The 20,157-nt window shown below is 41.1% G+C and overlaps 2 non-coding genes and 1 pseudogene across 2 annotated transcripts; all 3 read right to left on the bottom strand.

The window, feature by feature from the left end:
• Positions 1-14,434: 14,434 nt before the first annotated feature.
• Positions 14,435-14,596, bottom strand: LOC124201250. The gene has a single exon (XR_006877573.1). It is a non-coding gene; the product is annotated as a U1 spliceosomal RNA (small nuclear RNA).
• A 507-nt stretch (positions 14,597-15,103) lies between these two features.
• On the bottom strand, positions 15,104-15,289 carry LOC124201253. The gene has a single exon (XR_006877576.1). It is a non-coding gene; the product is annotated as a U2 spliceosomal RNA (small nuclear RNA).
• Positions 15,290-19,495: 4,206 nt separating this feature from the next.
• Positions 19,496-19,617, bottom strand: LOC124201259 (annotated as a pseudogene).
• Between the last annotated feature and the right edge of the window lie 540 nt (positions 19,618-20,157).

The raw sequence follows: 20,157 nt of genomic DNA on the forward strand, positions 1-20,157 counted from the left end.
AATTACACTGACGATACAGGAGAGACACAAGCAAAGATCTGCCAAAGACAAAGTATTCAGCAAAACAAGAAGTCGATAATGACAGTTAACACTTCAAAAAAACATATTCAAAAACAAAAACACTACTTGAATCATTGAAATTGTCGGGATCTCAATTTGGTGCTGCCTCAGTGGGCGCGACTCAGCAGAAAACCGAAGAAAAACAATAAAAGTTCCTTGTTCTAACTGCTTATAGTGGACAGACGGTATAATATGTCGATACAAACAAGCAATCCACCACTCAAGCGCACCAAATTCATTGACCCTCCCATTTTTTTCCTATTCCGCTATGAGACCTAAAAATATGAAAAAATTAAGGCTTATACAGTTTTCTACTCCGGATTCGCCTGTGTTTTCAGAATTCAAATATTCTCTGCCGTTCAGCAGATATCTTATATTGTTTTTTTTTTTTTTTCAAATTTGGACAATTTGGGGGGGGGGGGTCTTTGGTATCAGGACGGCGGAATATTTAAAAAAAAATTAATTCTTAGAAAAGTTTGCTCGGCCATCCCTCAAAACAAATCCAAAAGGAATTTAAATTCGGTAGTATCCGCACTTTTCATTAACAATCGAAGTCTATAGAATTGCTATCTATAGGAAAATAAAAAAAAACGTGTTAAAAAGACCTTGCACACATTCAACTCAATGTATGGTGGCATATAATCAGCTGATTCACTTCCCGCCACAAGTGAGACAACTATGATCTGCATTCCAAAAGCATCCCTGATGAACATAGAAATTGGAATCGTCTGCTGCCTGTGTGCAATAAAAAATATATTATTTTTATTATCTATGCTAGTTAAGTGACTTTGCACTAGTACTAGATTGTAAGGTTTTTTTGCATCGACAGTGGATTTAGTGTAAAAATATGGCTCGTCAGCGGAGTGACGATGATAACAATTTTGTAAGTGAAAATGTCTTACCGGGAGCTTTAAAAGGACAATGAATGCGATTTCACGACAGATAGCTGAACTTCGTGTTTATTTAGATATCGAAATTATGGTTATGTTACAAGATCAATCAAGCGGAAATATTTGTGGCAGTATAAATCCGGTTGATTTGGAAGTTTCTCTAATATATGTGGGTAGTAAATATAAATTATCTATAAGACTGATATACGTTTTTCTATTTCCTTATAATGGACAAAGAAGAAATGCTGCCATATGAAATAGTAAGAAAGGTGTAGTAGCAGCATATTATTCTTTGTTTTCTTTCTTTATTGTTACGGCCCTAACAAATACCTTGAAAACTGATTAATAAGATGGCAAAATATATTTTTTGAACTTACAACATGAGTTTGTTTTAGGGTTTAGTATCGTCATTATGGGGCATTAAGATTGGAAAAGTATTGCTGGTCGAGTATCGCGCCGTCGACGTTGCCTTCTTATTAACTTTAGCAACTTCAAATCCATTGAAAAGTCAAGCAACACGGTATTGTTTTTTTGCATTGTGTAACATGTAAAACTAGTTACAGGACACTTTAGTTAGAAACTGGAAAAGGATCTGAGAAAGATGTTAAATCACTGGAGTACACATTCACAATTTTAGGTGCCACAGTTGAATTACAAAAGAACCTCACCTATGACCAAGCAACCAAAAAGATCAACCGTCTCCAGGTCATTGACTGGAATCTATTTGATTACTTCTCCATTGGTATAATGTCACATGGACACTTGCGGAAATTTTTAACTGCTGATTGCCGCGAAAAAGACATTGAAGATTTCTGTTTTTGAGTAATTTATAATACTTATTAGACATTTTAGAATTTTATTGAACGTTGTGTTTAACCTCTTAAACAGTTATGAATACTATGAGCCCAGACATTTCCCCATTTCCCGCTTCCGAAGCATCGAGTAGCAGTACTAGCTGCAGTAGCAGGGTGAATCCGGACGTGGTTTTTCGAAGGGCCGTTCTTGCCACATCAGATTTTTTGCTGGTATGTGCGTGTCCCCCAGGTTTTGTTGCAATTAGGAACGAGGAAACCGGTAAGAGATAATCAATACAGTAAACAACGCTTTCTTTTATTTAAGTTAATTATTGCAGTTTCTGTTTTATTTTTGGCATAGGTTCGTTATTCATCCAGGTGATTTGCAGTGTTTTTGATCAAGAACACAAGAAGGATCAAGTAATTGACCTTCATGATAACTTCCTTGAACATACAATTCTCATTAACTTGATTGATTCTCATCGTGACCACTTGCAGATGCTAATTTTTAGTTCAAGTCTTACTCGTAAGTTATCTCAGTAGAATTCCAATTACTTTATAAATACTATCTATTTGGTGTTATTATCTTTTAGGAAAAGCCTTTTTTGAGAGCTCAGCAAACATTTTGTTAAGAGCTGGTCTTAGTAAAGACTGGGATAAAGATAAATCGTGATTTGGTAATGCTAGAATTATTTTTTGTGTTTTTATCAAAGTTATACTTACATTACTTGTGTTCCTTAATTAGGGATGCTTAAAGTGGTGTTACGGACAAAAAATATGACACCTTAACGCCCTAAGGGCATCGAATTTTCAGTCCCGAGACGAAGCGATCCAGACGACTGTCTAGTGGCGTCTAGTATATCTTTGTCTCGATCCAAGCCTTTATGAGGCAATTAAATATCAACTGTACCGACTCTTCCTTTTTTCTGTTTAACATAGTGTCAATACAAAGTGCTAGTTTTCTCACACACTCTGATCAGTCGTTTTCTCGAACCGTATATTCACCCGTAAAAATTTGGTACATCGACCGATGCGAGATGAACCTATCGCCGTCAAGCTGATCAGCGTGTGCCGTATCCGACTTTATCTCCACATCGAACCTCATTTGGTAACGTTTTCGTTTTTGTTTCCATCAAATTCTGAGATCCGTCGTCAGCTCCAAGTTTTTGTATCACGCATTGCCAACCCAATAACTCCAAAGTACTACGGCGGGATCTTCGCAGTCCTTACTTACAATTTTTTTACAAAGGACTGCGAAGATGAAGTTCAGACGGCCAACTCCGTCGTTGACGGCTCCGACGTCGCTATAGAAAGTCCAGACCATCCTTGATTCCACCACCACCACCAAAGGTAAGACTGATCGTTGTTTGACGGTAACACGTTCCAATCTCCCCCCCCCCTCTCATCCACACACACAACACACAGTATTATCATTGCAGTTGTGTGCGAGTGATTGCGGTGAAAACACTTGGTTTTTGTATTTGTGACCAATTAATGGCGGGAACGTCAGATGGTTGTCGATGAATTTCTCTTGTTCGCCCTCCTTGAATCTTTTTTTTTCATATGAAATTCATTTTTCAAAAATGGTTCACACCTTGGCCTTAGCCTCTGATTCTTTTGTACGTGTCGAGGTGTTTTTTGATTGTTGTTGTTGTTGTTGGCTATTTCCTTTGTTGATTTGCTCCACGCCCTCCTGTGATGTAGTTCAACAACGTCGACGACGTCCAAACAAACAAAACGGGAAAATACCTCGGCCGCAGCTCCAGGAACCCGTGTCTGAGCAGAATGGACGAAAAGCGTTTGTTGTTTTGCTTTGTTTCCTTTTTTTTATCTTTTTTCTTTTTTACTTTCTGTTGGAAGAGAAAAAATCCTCTACATTTTCTTCTTCTTCTTACTTCTTCTGACGTCGCTAAAGAAAGTCCAGGCCATCCTTGATTCCACCACCACCAAAGGTAAGACTGATCGTTGCTTGACGGTAACACGTTCCAATCCCCCCCCCTCTCATCCACACACACAACACACAGTATTATCATTGCAGTTGTGTGCGAGTGATTGCGATGAAAGTGCCTCTGTTTGTTGTGTCACCGTGTGTGTTTTTTTTTACCTCTGTGTTTTTTTTATTGTGTGTGTGTGCCCACGTCACTTACGTAACCTGTGGAAGAAGAAAAAAGGAATCCACTTGGTGACTTGGGTATAAAAAAGATGGCCGTAAAAAACGAAGGGGGTAGAGAATGGGTAGGTAAACCCCGAACGAGCAAAATATTGAGCTGTTAATTGAGGTTGAGGAGTTGAATAACGTGAATGATGAGCAGCAAAGAGAAAAGGAAAGTAAAGGAGCTTTTGTGAAGAGAAAACAACGAGCTGAATGAGGAGGTAGGAGCGCTCAAAATGAAAGTGGAGGAGTTAGATAGTGGCCGAATTGGAAGAGAGAGAGCGTGGAAAAGACGAAGGTGTCCGTCTATTATTGGTAAGACATCTATGTGAAAAACGATTATTGTTCCTCTCCAAGTATTTTTTGTTGATCTAGGTGAAATATCATGAATTGGAAACAGAAGTAAGGGTGTTACGCAACAAGGAGATGTATTTTTTCCAGTGTGATGAACCATCAAAAGAATGTTATTTATCGTATAAAAACCCCAGAAGTTTGAATCGCCACATCAAGGATAAACATCGCAATATCAAAACGGCCGTTGCCGTTGCAGAAACTATTCTCATGCGTTCTTAAAGAATTTTGTCGTGAAATATCACCGCGGAATCTCTTTCCTCAAAATGTCCTCTCGGTAAGACGAGAGAGAGCCAGAGACAGCGCCCTTTCGATGAGAGAGCGAGACATGTTCTGTCGTTTCTAGAACAAAGGAAGAGGGGTGTTGAAATGGGGATGGGAGGGGGTGAGAGAAGGCAGCTAAGAAATGAGGGGGTGTAACATTCCACATAAATTTTGAAAGAATTAAGAGAAATGAATATATATTCGACATGATTGCACTATTGGCACTATACTACATCACATAACTCAAATTGCATAATACTAGGCTGACAGAAGCCGATTTCACTATAAGGAACTTTGGGGTTGATTTATTTAGGCGTTTTATCCGGCAACGCAGCGTGGAGAAGTAGTTGTGGGCATGCATTTTCAAAGATCATGGAGTAAGAACAAAGGAGTAAGCTCGCTCTACTCCTTTGTTTAGTGTGCGATTACTCCTTTGTTCTTACTCCATCTCCCTCATAACGCCAGCCTACACCTATCGAGATGAGGGGTTGGACAACATGAAAGACCCTAAAGGCAAAGAGGGGAAAATGTTCTTTTCGTGAGCGCTAGGTGTCGTTATTAATAAGCTGAGATAAAGAAGTTGAGGAAGGGGATTGTTTGACGTCTTTACCGTGAAATTTCCCCATACCTGCGCGAAAAACATGGACGTTTCGAGAGACACATAAATCATTATCAATCCATGGAGCAAGATGTTGCAAATCCTCTTATTACTCCAAGGGCAGTTGTTGAAAATTATTATGTGGCAGGATTAAAAAAAGATCCGCAGCTCAACCATCCGTTTAAGGCGAATATTGTGCTTGCGGTCCAGTGGAAGAAACAACCAAAATTTTCTATAAATCAATCAAATATAAATTTGTTTAATCCGGATGGCAATCAAAATTGTCCGTAGGAAAAGAAATTTATGGTGGATTATGAAGCGGCCATGTGGCAGGTATGTTGTGTTTATGTTACCAATAATTTAACAGATATCCAACTTCCTTTTATTTTTTAGGCATGCAAAGAAGTATTACCGACGGTCAAGCTGGTTGGCTGTTCATTCCATCTGACCCAGTCCTCTTACATAAACATCTAGGCAAAAGGACTGGGCCCTTCGTACAGAAGGAACAGCCAGACGCGCAAAGCCTGCAGGGAGCTTCTTAGTCTGTACCTGTTGTCTGCTGAAAAAATCAAGAAGAGATTTGAAAAAAATCCAGAGCAATGCAACTGGGCTACTTCTCCGTGTCTGCGCATACATAGAAAACAACTACATCAACAGCACCGCTTGGCCCCCCTCCCATTGGGTCATGTTTATTCACCTCGTTCACACTAACAACAATAATGTAGAGAGAACACACAATCACCTCAAAGCTGCTGCTTGTACGCTTAATCATCTTTCTTATCGACCTAATAATTTATATTTGAATTCATGTGGTAGGACCTTCATCCACCAACCTCGTCACATTTTTATTGAAAATGAGAAAGGAAGCTGAAAAATTGAGTTGACGGCAAAAGCTTCTTTCACAAAAACTGTTTTTGAAGAAATCGAGTCGGAATGCAGAATGTAAACAGTATAGACTTTCTGAGCTTTGGGCTGCTTTCAATCGGGATCATATTTCATCAAAAATATTGCCATCAGTTCTGCTGGGAAAATTACCAAAAGATTTTCTAGAGCTGAGCTACGAGAGCTTACAAATACTGATGGTGATTCCGATGAGTCGGATTAAATTTTTAAACGTGAACAAATACCCCAATTTGCACCGCCGGGTCAGAAGTGGTTTCGTCAAAATGATTCCAACCATCCGCCCTTATCTTGCCATGGCCTACTCTATGGTTAAGGCCTGTAAACTTGAATCCTGCCCCATTAAGGCTAGAGGATCTGCCAAATTCCCTAACCTTTCCACGGCAAGAGCCAATGAGAAGACAAATCGAGGCTTGAACTTCGCCATCTGGCGTTCGGTTTTCACAACTCTTTAGATGGGAAGGGGGAAAGATCATGGTGCAGTGAAGTGTTGTGAAACGTTTGGCCATATTTTTGCGTCAACAACTGTCAACCGACAGTGATTTTGAGGATTAATGAAATTCGTGAATTTATGCTACTTCAGGGCAGTTGCTCCATAATTTTTGGTGTAATGGAAGTTAGAGTTGTGTCTGTAAATGAATCTTGGAGTTCTAAACCGCAAGAATTCTAATCAAAAAGTTAGTATGGAACCATATTGTCTACCTATTGTGTAGTTAACTAGCGCTCAAAGTTTTTAAGTTTGTTAAAAATAATTTCCTTGTATGTGCAATTAACTAATTATTCTTTGTTCTACTTACAAACCAACTTTCCGTAACAGATGGATGTCACAAGATCAGATGTACAGTATATCGAGTGGTTCTCCCTCTCATTCTTTAACGAAGGCAACATAGAAAATAGATCTACATTGATTACCACTCTCACGTAAAGCATGTATGTTTTAATGTTAATGTTAGATGTAAATATTCTTTACAATCATGGTAATGTAATGTTTCATTTTATTTCAGTCGAACAAATTCTTACCCTTGTTGGACAGCCAATTGTAACCAACATAGGCATAACTCATCCATCACCTCTCTCGATACAGTTGAATACTGACAGAGATGTTTTTTGGTGTATGGAAGTAAGTAGTTCTGCCGTTCTGACTAATTTTTTTTTCAAATATAATTAAAGTAACTTTTGAAATTAATATTTGCTCTTCATTCTTTCCTTTCTGCTAACAGGTTATTGGTTGTGGATTAAGTTTACCATCTACAGTGAAGCCAACAGAGCATGACCCAATACGAGATTGTGTTCATGGTTATTGTAAGTGGCTCTCAGCATTGCTTCCTCAGTCAAATCTGCTGTTCCCCTTCGTTTGTTTACTCACAAATTGTCAAGATGCTTCCCAAGACCAGCAACGATGATATCTAGGTCTGCTACTGTGCTAGGTAACATTATTTTCCTTCCTAATTTACAATATAATATTTTAATTCAAATTCTATCTGTAGATGATATTAGGGATGAACTTTGTGACCGTGTTTTAACTGTCTTTTTGAAATTTGGCTTCATGCATGCGCCAAAACTTTGCCTTCTTCTCGGATGTGGAAAAAGTTAACGAAGTTGGCCTAATCATGGCGAGATCGCACTAGTTTGATTACCCAATGGAATTTGATCAACTAATCGAATTATATGGTCTTCAATTGCCGAAACCAACAGGTCAGACCCAGTAAAATTCTAAATGTCTAGGACTAGTAAAAACCTTTGTGAAATTCCCTGTAGATGTTGAAAAAATTCTGGATCCAGCAGTTGTCTGGGCAAGTCTTAATGCAAGCTTGCTAAGGTTGCAACAGATAACGGTAAGCATTTTTTCACTTAAAAGTTATGAAGTAAAATGGCGTTGAGTGTTCACAGTTTAGTTTTAATTTATTTTCGCAAAGTTCTGGCCCTGCGCTCTTTGTTGGCTGGATCAAAACTGTTGCTCTTTGTGTTTAAACATAAATGTAACTTGCTTTTGTTCGATAAGATTGGTTTTAGAAATTTCCTCAAAATGACATCAATTAATTCTTTTCTTCACAAACAAATGTGTTGCATTTCTCCATATGGGGCAGCAGGAATTCTACAAGGCCCTGTAACATGAATGTCGAGCTGGAAATCTTCGGAAGGGTTTCCTTCACAAAAACATACACCGTCCACAGCCTGGACACAAATTCGTCTGTGGGATACAGAAGGGCTCCCCAGTCTGTAAAGAAATTTAAGCATTGTTATTCATAACATTACAATTTTCATTATTTCAAAATGTTAGAACCTAGTCGATAGATGAGCTGCATGAGTGGGTCTGTGGTTCTTATCCCCTGAAATCGGGCTACACAATCCCCACAAAACTCTTGCTCCAATAGGACCCGTACTAAGTATCCAGAAAGTAGTGCTACAGTGCAAGCTTGTGATGTTGGCTTTGGCGTCACTGAAAATTCAAGAAAAATTTAAAAGTGGTAAGTTACAATATGTAATACTCGTATTCTCATTCGAAAACTGTACCTGGAGGTTTGGTTAGGTCATTAAGTATCAGGAAACTCGATGATGGTAACAAACGGAGTCATTTTACCATTAACGTTTTTGAAACAGCTGTAACGTCGCCCTTAAAGTTGCCGCCGATCAACTGACGAATAGCACCAAACAACTGTTCAATGGGGTCACTCGAGAATCTTCTTGTAAATACAAATTTGAAGCCTAATACTTCAAGCAAATATCGTATGCGTGCTACCGTTGACGTAGTTGTATAAGTTAGGGCCTCGTATGTTTCTTGCGTTAGAAACTTTGTTTTCGTTTTCTTTATAGCGTCTTTGTCCGCTTTGCTATTGTTAGGCATTGTTTTGATTAGATTTTGAATTTCTTCGTGCCATGCGTGTAACTGGGGATTGAAGTCGAATTCCCAAAAATGTAGTCGCTCGTCCATCGAATAGTAGTACGGCGCATTTTGTCAGGTAATCGGTACCATTGATGCTCTTTTAAGCTGCTTGCGTCATGTAAGCTAATCCATCGCTGCTGTCGTTTCATAAATTTCACCGTCCTTTCCACGTCGACGAATCCTTCTGTTTTAAGTGCGGCGTGCATTTCGATGGCTTCTGTCACTTCAGGACGAAACATGTCCATTGCTGGTTTTACTTTTTGTTTTTAAATGTTATTGGGCATTACATGTTTCGGTGTCCAGCTCCTTACAGCAGTTAGTAGTTCTCCCGTTTGTTCCTCGAATAATCTTACTGCAAAATCGCCCGTCACACGCTACCCCTGTATATGTAAATTCCGCTCGAGAAGCTGGTTGCGTACGTTTTTTGTAACGTGGCAATAATCAAAGCTACAGAAAAGAGGTTAATAGACCCAGGGTTTTAGTAGTAGATATGCCGCACTGTACTCTTGAATTGGGTGGCGGATAACTGGGTGCAGAACACCTCCATTCATCCTCTTGAACATGTTGGTATTGACGGCTAAATTTTCGGTGACAAACCGATTGATTTTGAACCCACAGTCTTCAAAATCTTCGATAACTTGAAGCGTAAGAGCCTCCTGTTGAGGGGATGAAGCTAGCCAACCCGCACACCTATCTCAAGGTCAATTATCATCTCGTGCTAACAACAGAGGATTTAGCAAGTTAAAATTAAAGACAAAGTCGCAGTCAGTGGTTAGTATAATACCCAACAATCCGTTACATTTCGTAAATATCACTAATTTTTATTTCCATTTTACAGACAAACAGTTTTCAGGGAGTTCAGCGCAAACTAGATGACGACGACAAAGATGATTTTAGACACGACGAAGTGCGGTTGTGGGAAGTTGGATTCAAGGAAAGATATTACGAAAGTAAATTCGCTGTTCCGCCCACTGATGAAGAATTTCGGTCCAAAGTCACCCACGAATATGTAAGGGGATTATGCTGGATTCTACAATATTTTTATCAGATCATCAAATTTTGGTTAGTATAGCAGTTTTGAAACAACACTAAAACTTGGAATTTCTTGATTTCTAGGGTATTCCATCGTGGATGTGGTATTTCAATTACCACTATGCTCCTTTCGTTTCCGACTTTTTGGATATTTCTTCTGTAATAACTGATTTTAAAAAAGGGACCAAGCCAGTAAGTTCTATAGGTCAAATTTCCTTATTTATTTACTACTTTTTTAATATTTGAAAATTATTATAGTTCAGTCCTCTGGAACAACTTATGGGCGTCTTTCCTGCGGCTAGTCGGTCTCACGTTCCTCAGCCTTTGGGTGAACTGATGGTTGATCCGGTCAGTACTTTATTGAATGTTTAAGCATGTAGCTTATATCATAGTGGTTTTCGTTTATATTCACAGGATTCTCCAATTATTGACTTTTACCCGGAAGACTTCAGAAAAGATTTGAACGGCAAGAAATTTGCCTGTCAAGGCGTTGCTATTTTGCCTTTCGTTGATGGAAGTCGTCTGAAGAAAGCTGTCAAATCACTTTTTGATGAACTAACGGAAGATGAAAGTAAATCATTTTCACGAAATTTTTTTCTCTCTCATTTTGGAACTTAATCATGTTTTTTTTTAACTAACAGAACGTAGAAATGTTCTTGGTGAAAATCAGATTTTCATGAGCAAACACCACAAAGGCTACAACTATATGCGAGGTTTAGCAGGGGAAGTTGCGAACAGTGCCGACGAAGAATTTGTAGCTTTCAAGATAGAACCCTCCTACTTTAGCGGCATTTCGGGATTGGTGTTTGCCTCCGAGAAGTGCGTTGTGGCTGGAGAGTAAGTTTTTCTTTCATTAATTTCCTACATTATTTTGTATCTAATCACCCTTTTAATTTTTACAGATCGCTTGAATCTCCCGTTCAAGGGCTGGAGCAAATTTATGACTGCCACTTCGTTTGGTATGTAAAATATCACACAATTATAGTATGGGGTTGTCTCCTCATTCATAATATTCTTTTTTTTAATTTTTATAGCTTAAATTATCGAGATCCAATGCCGGACGACATAAATTTCAAATATCCAGGTTGCCGATTAGAAGGAGCCATGTAAGTTTTATCTTGTTTGAGTAAAATCAAAATCATGAAAATTTTTTTGGGAAATATCTACTAAAATATCCTTCTTTCCCAATTATAGAGCCCGAAGATCGGAATTAAAGACACAAGATTTTGAAGAAAGTAGTAACGAACCTTGGAGACCACAGATTGGAATGTCACGTTTAAAGCAAAGAGGACAGCTTCATACTGCTGGTCATCGTATGCTGGGGTAAGTTATTTTGCCTGTTACTTTTTACCATTGTGAAGTTGTATTCACTTTTCAATTGTTTTCATATAATTTCAGACATCACTCGCGTCCAAGTCCTTATACTATCCCGCAAAGGGAGGGAACGGGACCTCGTTCAATGGGTGGACCTATGTCTTCAGCGGCTGCGTCTTTTGCTTCTTCGGACCAACACCACATGTTGCGTGAAGACCATCGATTAGGTAAAAGCAAAATTATTTTTTAAACTCTTTAGATGCTATTATTTATGGTTCATATATGCCCGAGGAAATGCGTAGTTTGCGAGAAAATGTTAGGATTCGCTAGGTAGGAGGGAATTTTTAAGAGATGGGACCTTACTAAGTTCAAGAGCAACACTCCTGTAACTTTTATTTGCGGTAGGTACAGTACATTCCGAGACAGATTTGACTTCATTAGACAAGATGGGTACACTCCCATTACTTTTTTCTATTCCAGTTGGAATGATTTTTTCCTCTTTTGGCGCGGACAAAAGAGTTTGGGAACAAAATATTCTTCTGAGTGGGGGATATGCGCATTGATGAACGAAACACTCGAGAAGAAAAAAAAAATCTAAAGGGAAACCTATCGAATAGAAAGCAGAAGAATAAAAAAGAATATAAAAGGTGTGATGGAAGCCATTAGTGGAGTGTTGCTTGCGTGCGCTGACGATGAAGTTATTGTATACCTGAGCCACGGCAGCAGCTCTCCTCACACCCGGTACATATTTTGATATATTTTAAAGAAGGAAAAGGATATAAATAATCTCTGATTCTCAGCTGGAGAGCATTGCATATTCCTATTTGATTTTTTTGTTTCCCCCCTCGTTTTCATTTCTTTTTTCTTCTTTCCTTTAAGGCTTACACTGTCGTTCTCCTATTTGAAAAATAACGAAACAAAACGACCGAGACCCGTCGACTCTTTTACCTTTCAACGCCCCTCTTGAATCAGACGAAATACCGTACCACCACGTATTTTATTTACATTTATTTCTCGGTTTTTTTCTTTTCCTTTCGGCTCAAATGCCACGAATAAAAATCTCGGCCATTTGGATAGTTTATTTTTTTTTTCAACTCGAGGTGATTTCGCCAAATGCCAGGGACGACACATACAAGATTAACAACCACTTTTATCTAATTTTCCATTGTATTTTTTTGTCCGTTCAGAAAATTTCCAGTCTGTTGCACCTTTTTTGTGTTACGAAAAAGCGAGAGAGGCGGATTATTTCGATTTGGCTCAATTTTCTTTGATTTCATTTTCTTTTCTTGTTTTTGTTTCCCCCCCATCAGGTCTTGAAATGTTTTCGAGGCGCCTGGCCGTCGACAAGCTGGACCGGACCCTTGATCGCTGGACCGATGATCTGAGTGGGTTGGAGGAGGGCGAGGACGCAAACGAATTTGCTTCATCGGGTCCGGGCAATCATCAAGCATCGACCAGTCATCCCATCCAGCAGCAGCAACAGCAACAACAACAGCGTGGCAGGAGGTCGCAACAACCGCCGCAGCGCAGCAGTAACAACAACAACAACTTTCAACAACAACATCATCATCATCTCGGCCAGCTCCACCAGCAGCAGCAGCAGCAGGAGCCCGAGTACCAGCAGCCGAACGCTTACCCGCCGGCCCATGCCAATGCGTTCAATCCTCCGCTACTGCAGTCTCAGCAACTCTTCTGCGTGCCGGGTAACAACTCGCTGGGAGGATCGACGCCCACGTCCAACAACAGCTGCGAACACGCCTCGGAAATTACCTTCACTGAATCCGAACAGGCGTTGACTCACCAGAGCACTCTGCCCATCTCCGGCAACGGTACGTACCCAAACGAACCACCATCTTTCACTTTTGGTTTGATAGGGGGATTGTCTTGTTTCTTTGATTGGATCCGATTATTTTTGGCAACTTTTGGCATTTATATTCCTTCGCGCACACCTCTTTCTTCTCTCTCCATCCCAAGACGACATAATTATAGACTTTTCAGAAAGACGACAAAGTTTTGATATCAAAGCGGACAGGACTGGGTATTATTTCACGCTGCAATTTTTTTCCTTTTTTTTTTCTTGTAGATGTATCCAAATTCCAAAAAAAACTGGGAGATATGTTGCGTCGTCAAAATCAAACTACTTTTTCCAAAATTATGAGAAAAAGTCATTGTTTTAAGGGGAAAATCGACCACGTCATAGTCGACAAACCATCTGGGTATCATATTGCTCAATTCAACGACGGATTAATCCGAAAGGATTTTTTTTCCGCGCCAAAAGGCTTAAACTGCCAGAACAAGGCATGTGGGTTAGGATGTTTTACTCTGGTTGGATCACAAAAAATTTGCAAAAAATGCGACAGAACGGGCTACCCCCAAAATTCGAAAAGTGGAAATTTTGCTGTGTATTGTCCAATCCGTAGCATCACATTGAATCCAGTGATGCTACTTGGTCTGATAACAAGACATTCAAGAGGAGATAAACTTTCCAAGGACATATTCGTTCGCCTGACAAATATGATCATCGATAGAACAAGGTAATTTTTTTTTAACTTTTTCATGCTTAAATTATTTTTTGATTATGAAATTTTTGTATTTTAAATTTATAGGGAAATACAACAATTTGTTGGAAGCAAATTACCTTTGATAATCGTCGCAGAGGTGGCCGGAAATGGTAACGCTCTAGCAGAGCCATGGACCATGACCACAGCTTGCTTTACCCTCGAAAATGATACCAAAAAGTACACGCCACTAGCTCATCTTTTGGATATCTTTGCAACACTTTATCGCAAAGAAGATTGGATTGGCTACGTCATGTGCTGTCCTGGCGATTACACCGCCAAAGTACAGAATATTGTATGAAAAACTTTACAATTTCCTAATTTTTTTATTGCAATCAATTTTTTTTTTAATTTATCCTTTTTTAGATGGAAGCACACAAAGAACTTGTTGCAAACGGGATCCCATTGGACAAAGTGGTGTACATACTTTACGGGACTGAGATCGGCAGCGGTGAATATGGCTGGGGTAGCCTCGACGATTTCGCAATGTTCACTGCTACACAATTTGAAGAATATATTTCGCAAAATTGGGGGAAAGTATTACCGCGTTACGATAACGAAAGTGTTACCGAAATAAATTACATTCACGGATTTCTCACAGGCATGCTTGACGGTTAGTTATAAATTTAAAATTAATGTTTTCAATATTGATAATTTTAAAAAATTTAAAAAATTTAGATAAAGCCGGTCGTGAGAATATCACTTCTAAAGGGGTCAGCCCATCCTTAGTGCAATGGAAAGGCCACGCCCTGGAGGAACCACCTTAGTGATCATGGTTGCCTCTGAGCCAGGTAAGTATGATTGTGGATGCTTTTTCACTTTGTTTAATACTTTGTATACAGCAGAACAATATTGACAAAGAGTGTTCAAGTATTTGACTGACGTTTAGAGAATACCACCCACTTTCTTTCATCGACTTGAATTACGAACTCGAGCAAAATATAGTAAATAAAGCTCAGTATTTATTTCATGGTCTTGATCTTTGCAAATACTTTTCAAGAAACAAATTGCTTGTTTTTTTCATTTGGTCGTCCAATTAGCAAATAAGAAAATAAGAAAATCAACTTTTCATATGAAAATACACGCATCTTCATATTTAAAAAAAAAACATCACATCGAAAGATGAACAGCACTAATTAGTTAACACAATCAAGTACGTAATTTTTTATGCTTTTCTTGATATTACGAAAAAATACAATTAGAAAAAATTACAAACATGTCTACATGACATTTTTGCAATTATACATGGTCTTTTATTATACGGTGCTAAGACAATTTCTGTTTTATTCAATATGTTCTCCCTCATAGAGGGTGAGCCGATCCCGGAGGTACTGCAATACCGGGTCAACCCGTGGCGGGAGCAGTGCAAGCACTGTATTCCCACCGTATGCCAAAAATCAGTTTAATATTCTGGGGTCCATTTGAACCCGTATCAGATATTAAGCTGATAAGAACAGATTTTATGCATTGTATTTTCCAAAGGACTGGGAATAAACATATATACAATGATTTATTTTAATTGAGTTTGAAGGGAAAAAGTACGCGAGACGACGTGTCAACGCTACGTTAAAAAACCCTTAGTTTGAGGAAGAGGGAGGACTTGCGCCCTCTTCTGCTTCTTCTTCTTCGGGTTCGGGATCGCTTGCTTCGGTCTGGTATGCCAGGTGTTTGGCTATGATTTGGGTTGTTCCTTGGATGGCCAGTAGTTTCATCTTCTTCTTGAGGCTCTGCCATTTTCTACCCGAGAATCCCAGGGCAAGACATATCTCATCGTTGCTTGGGAGCCAGGACCCTAGTGAACCAACCACGAGAGGGAGTACCACACCAAGGTGTTTGTACTTTTCAATTTTCCTTGCCTGTGCCTTCTCGAGTCCATCCGCGCTGCTGAGTGGAACCGTGACGTCGATGATGATGGGAGGGTTGGTGGAAGTGACCACCAGGTCTGGTCTGAGTCCGGAGTTGTCCACGGCGAGGTTGACGGAGACGGTGTGGCCAAGTTTCTCCGTTTCCTCCGCCATCAGTCCTAAGATAGAATTATGACGATTAATAGAAAGAGCGGAGTTTACCTGGCACCCACAAACAACATGGTCTGTGGTTTCCAGCTTCGTACAACCTAGTCGACAGGTTTTGACTGTCGACTTTGATCCTGGGCCACCTCGGACTGGCAGTATCCCTAGTCTAGCCTTGTGGAGAAAGTGCCATTCCTGGAAGGACAGTGGCGTTCGGCATGATAAGAGACCTGCGTTCTCCTTGGCCATGTCAAGAGCTAATCCGGTTGCCGTCTTTCCTTGTTGAGCTGACAGGAGTCTACTGGTCCAGCTTTGCCTCATCGCGGTTCGGAGTCCTCTGACTGCCTTGATGGAGATTGTGGAGATGTCATTGGCGATAACTTTGCTGTACTCTTCGCCGGATACATCAATCCTTATCCTCTTCAAACAGCCCGAGGCCTTCCTTGCGCGGGTCCAAAGGTTCATCGATGCTCCTCCATGTCGGATTGCTCCAAGTCCCTTTTCCATGGAACCTGCCAAGTACTCGTTGATAGGAAGTGGAAAAGGGACCTCGTTCCTGCCGTATCCCAATTTGATGGTTTCTTCTAGTTGTGCCATTGCCACTTCACTGACGTTCTTGTCTTTGCTATCTAGGAGTTGCAGTGCTCTTGCCAGGGTCCAAATGTCAGCCTCGTCTGTGAGGGGGAGAACTCCAAGTCCTCCCACGCGGCGATCTGAGTAGAAAAAGCAGTGTTAGCGGACATAGGGACACAGGCTACCTTGCGAAGAAAATCTCTGCAGGCGACGTCCAGGTCGTAGAGGGATCTTTTCTCGACTCTTCCCGATGCGAGGTGGTGGGAAAGTGATGGGAGTAGTACACTTCTGTACACTTCCAGCTTTTGCCAGGGAGCCAAACCGGAGTCGCCAATCTTTATCAAATTTCCGAGAAGTGACGTGGTGGGTCGGAAGGTTAGTCGTGAGCCTAGTGGAGTCCCTAGATAGTTTTCCTGTTCGTCCTCGGCTAGGGCCCTTATTTGGGAGTCTCCAAGTTTCAGTGGGTTATCTACAGAAGATTTGCCGTTAATGAGTGTGAGTGACGTGCATTTTTTAGGATTAAATCTCAAGCCGAGTGAGGTTGCCGTGTTCTCGGTGGCATTGAGAGTTCCCTGGATTTCGCTGACTGAAGATCCTGCGATGGCAATGTCGTCTGCGTAGGACGAAGTGGACACTCTTGACTGGTAGACTGCGAACCCGTTGTTGTTTGATTTTACTGTCCTGATGATCGGTTCTGCCGCCAGATTGAAGACGACGCTGCTTAATGGATCTCCTTGTCGCACTCCGGCTGTTGGATGGATTTGAACTGAGTCTTGTCCGACGGCAAAGTCCATGATGTTGTTTGAGTAGATATCGGTCAGAATGCGGCGAAGTTCGTCTGGTATCGGAAGGCTTTCGAACAGGCTGTTCAGTATCGGATGAGGTATTGATCCGAATGCGTTGGTGAGATCGAGCCAAGCAATCACCAGCTTCCTTTTTGACTGTTTCGCCTGCTCAATCACAGTGTGGAGTATGTGGGTGTGCTCTTGGATACCCCTAACTCCTGGAAGGAATCCCTTTTGTTCTGGAGAAATCCATCCTAGTCTCGTGGCGGTGGCCATTATCCTGGACGATATTATACCCGAAAATATCTTGTACATGGTTGGTAGTAAGGATATTGGCCGGAAGTTCCCATAATCAGAGGGATCTCCTTTCTTGAAGATAGGGACGGTTCGAGATGTTTTCCAGCAGGCTGGGATACCCAGAGACCACACCGCCTGGTAAATGGTTGCTAGGAGCTCGCCATTACCGTCAAGAGACCGGAGGTGGCGATATTCAAGGCCATCCCTTCCTGGAGCAGTGTTAGCAGCTTTACCGAGTTTAAGCTTGATTTCGCTAAGACTGGGGGGAGCTGAGAGTAGCCTGATGTCGTCATCGGTCGTCTGTTTCCAATCGCAGTGGTCGAATTGAGCACGGACTGACTCCACTTGCTCCTGAGAAGGAGCTGGCTGACAGTAGGTTTTTTTCAAAAATGCAGTCGCTGTTTCTTTTGTTCCAGAATATCCGGTTGATTCTTCTTCGAGAATTTTCCTGACAGCCCTGCGGGGATACAAAGAAAATAGACGTTGAATTTTGCTCTTTTGGTCGTTTTGGGTTTGTTTGGATCTTCTGATTCTTTGTTGCTGGCGGTTTTGGCTTCGCTTTCGGTGGGCGTCTGGTGGCTTCTTTGGAGGGGGCGGTCGTTTCTGAGAAGAGGTCGAGTCTTCCGGTGTGGCAGAAAGTTTTAGCCACTCGGCACTGCACTTAGTGAGGGTGGAGTCGAGGCACTGTACCGTGTTGCAAGCCTCTATCCTAACGCCCCAAACACTCCTAAACGCCTCTAGTGGACACACCGCGTCTCCGGGAGCTACCAATCTACCAAGCTGGCTGGGAGATGAGGCTGGAGATTCGTAAGAGGAATCATTGTTGTTGGAAGATTTTGATGAAGACGGAGAATTGAAAGAGGAAATTGATGAGTCAAGGGATTCACTGTTTTCTGAGATTATGTTTGGAGTAGAATGACTCGAGCGTTGAGTGGACAAGTCTTTGGAGGTGTTTGATGCAGAAGAAGAAGAAGAAGATGAAACTGGAGAAGCTGGAGAGGAAGAGGAGGGGACGGGTGAGGTCCCCTCTCCTTCTGTGTTGTTCGGAGTATTGCGTCTCGAAGCAACAGTTGGGGTGTGACAAGAGGTGGTTGACAGTTCAAGATTGATAATTCTGAAAAACTCTCTATTAGAAATGTTAGGAGGGAGGGGGAGGAGGGGAACAGTTGGAGAATACGGTTTTGGCGTCTCTGTTAGATGTGTTTTGTAATGCGTTTTAATGAAGTATCCATCTCCATTTGCCTCGCATTTCCTACATTGCCTTCTGCGGACTGTAGTGAGACCATGTACTCTAAACAGATGATGTTCAATGGACTGGAAAGCGACTGTTCCCTCGCCCGTTGTGCGCCACTTGCATAAGGGGCATTGGCATGGGCCACCTGGATACATGAGCGTGACTTCATTACCCATAATTGTGGTTCCTTCCACAGTGATGCTCTCATCAAGTGCACCACAACCTTTCTCATGCCTTCTAGCAATGACAACATCGCTGGTCTCGTGATCGCACGAGTTGCATGTGTACATGGGAGCAACTCTCGCGTCATGTTTAGCGAACATGTGCCTGACCGAATCTTGGACTCGTGATCTTGATGAGTATTTTCCGATTTTGCAGAGAGAGCACTTAATCGTATCGGGCACAGGCCAAGGTAAGTAAATAGTTCCATCACAAGCTTTGAACTCGAAGAAGTCCACAACTGCCCCTGCCATTGCAGAAAGGGAGAACAAATCCAGACAGTCAGACGTCTGGATCGGCTCAAGGTTGGGATGAGGGTGAGAGTCAACCCCCGCATTTGCTTTTAAAAAGTACGAATTTGGGATCAGAGGAATCTCCAGGGGATTTTACTCCTAGCCAACGAGGAGCTATGGTTAATGTGTGGGCCTAACCGGGACGCGCGTGTGTGGGAATATGAAACACGAGAAGGGAATTGCTGGCCGGATTGGATACCGGAAGTCCGACGTCAGTAGAAACGCCGCGTAGTTTACAGCAAAAACACCCTCTCGCCAGTTGCCGGGCTAAGCGATTATCCAACTGTCAAGAATTGAGAGCAGAGGAAATGTTAGAAGAAGTTGGAGGCCAAAGGAAAGCCCGTATCAGATATTAAGCTGATAAGATAAGATACTACACTTTGATCTTAGCCAAAAGGCCGAGAAGCGATAATGTTACAAGGATTACTGCCCAAAATAACCACTGAGGTTCAACACATTTCCGGTGGTGTACGAAGAATACTCATATCACTCAAAACATTCAAGAAATGCTATAAAATATTGAGTTGTTCATTTTTCCAGACGCGACCACTTAATGCTTATAAAGTTCATTTTCATTTGTTTTATTATGCTCATACTGTATTAAGAGAGATACAATTTACGCTGAAGGCGTTGCAAATTTTACTCTCGTTATCACACTAGGTCCTTTTTTCAGAATATGGCTTTGCCACGCCACCTAACGACGAAAGCTCTGAACGATAATTAATCATGATTAAATAACAATAACTAAAAGAATGCAATACGATCATAAAGTCATGACACATCCTCAAATTGACCAACCTCACTTTCACAATTTATTTTGCCATACAAGCAGATGATTTAAGGACACGAATACCTGGAATTATTATTAAGATTTATCTCTTTTCTTTCACAACCATCTGCATTGTTTACGCTCTCTTTTGGGGCCCGCTCTTTTTGGTGGTGGCCTTTGG

Source organism: Daphnia pulex, chromosome 8, assembly GCF_021134715.1.
Source record: "Daphnia pulex isolate KAP4 chromosome 8, ASM2113471v1".
NCBI classification, from domain to species: domain Eukaryota; kingdom Metazoa; phylum Arthropoda; class Branchiopoda; order Diplostraca; family Daphniidae; genus Daphnia; species Daphnia pulex.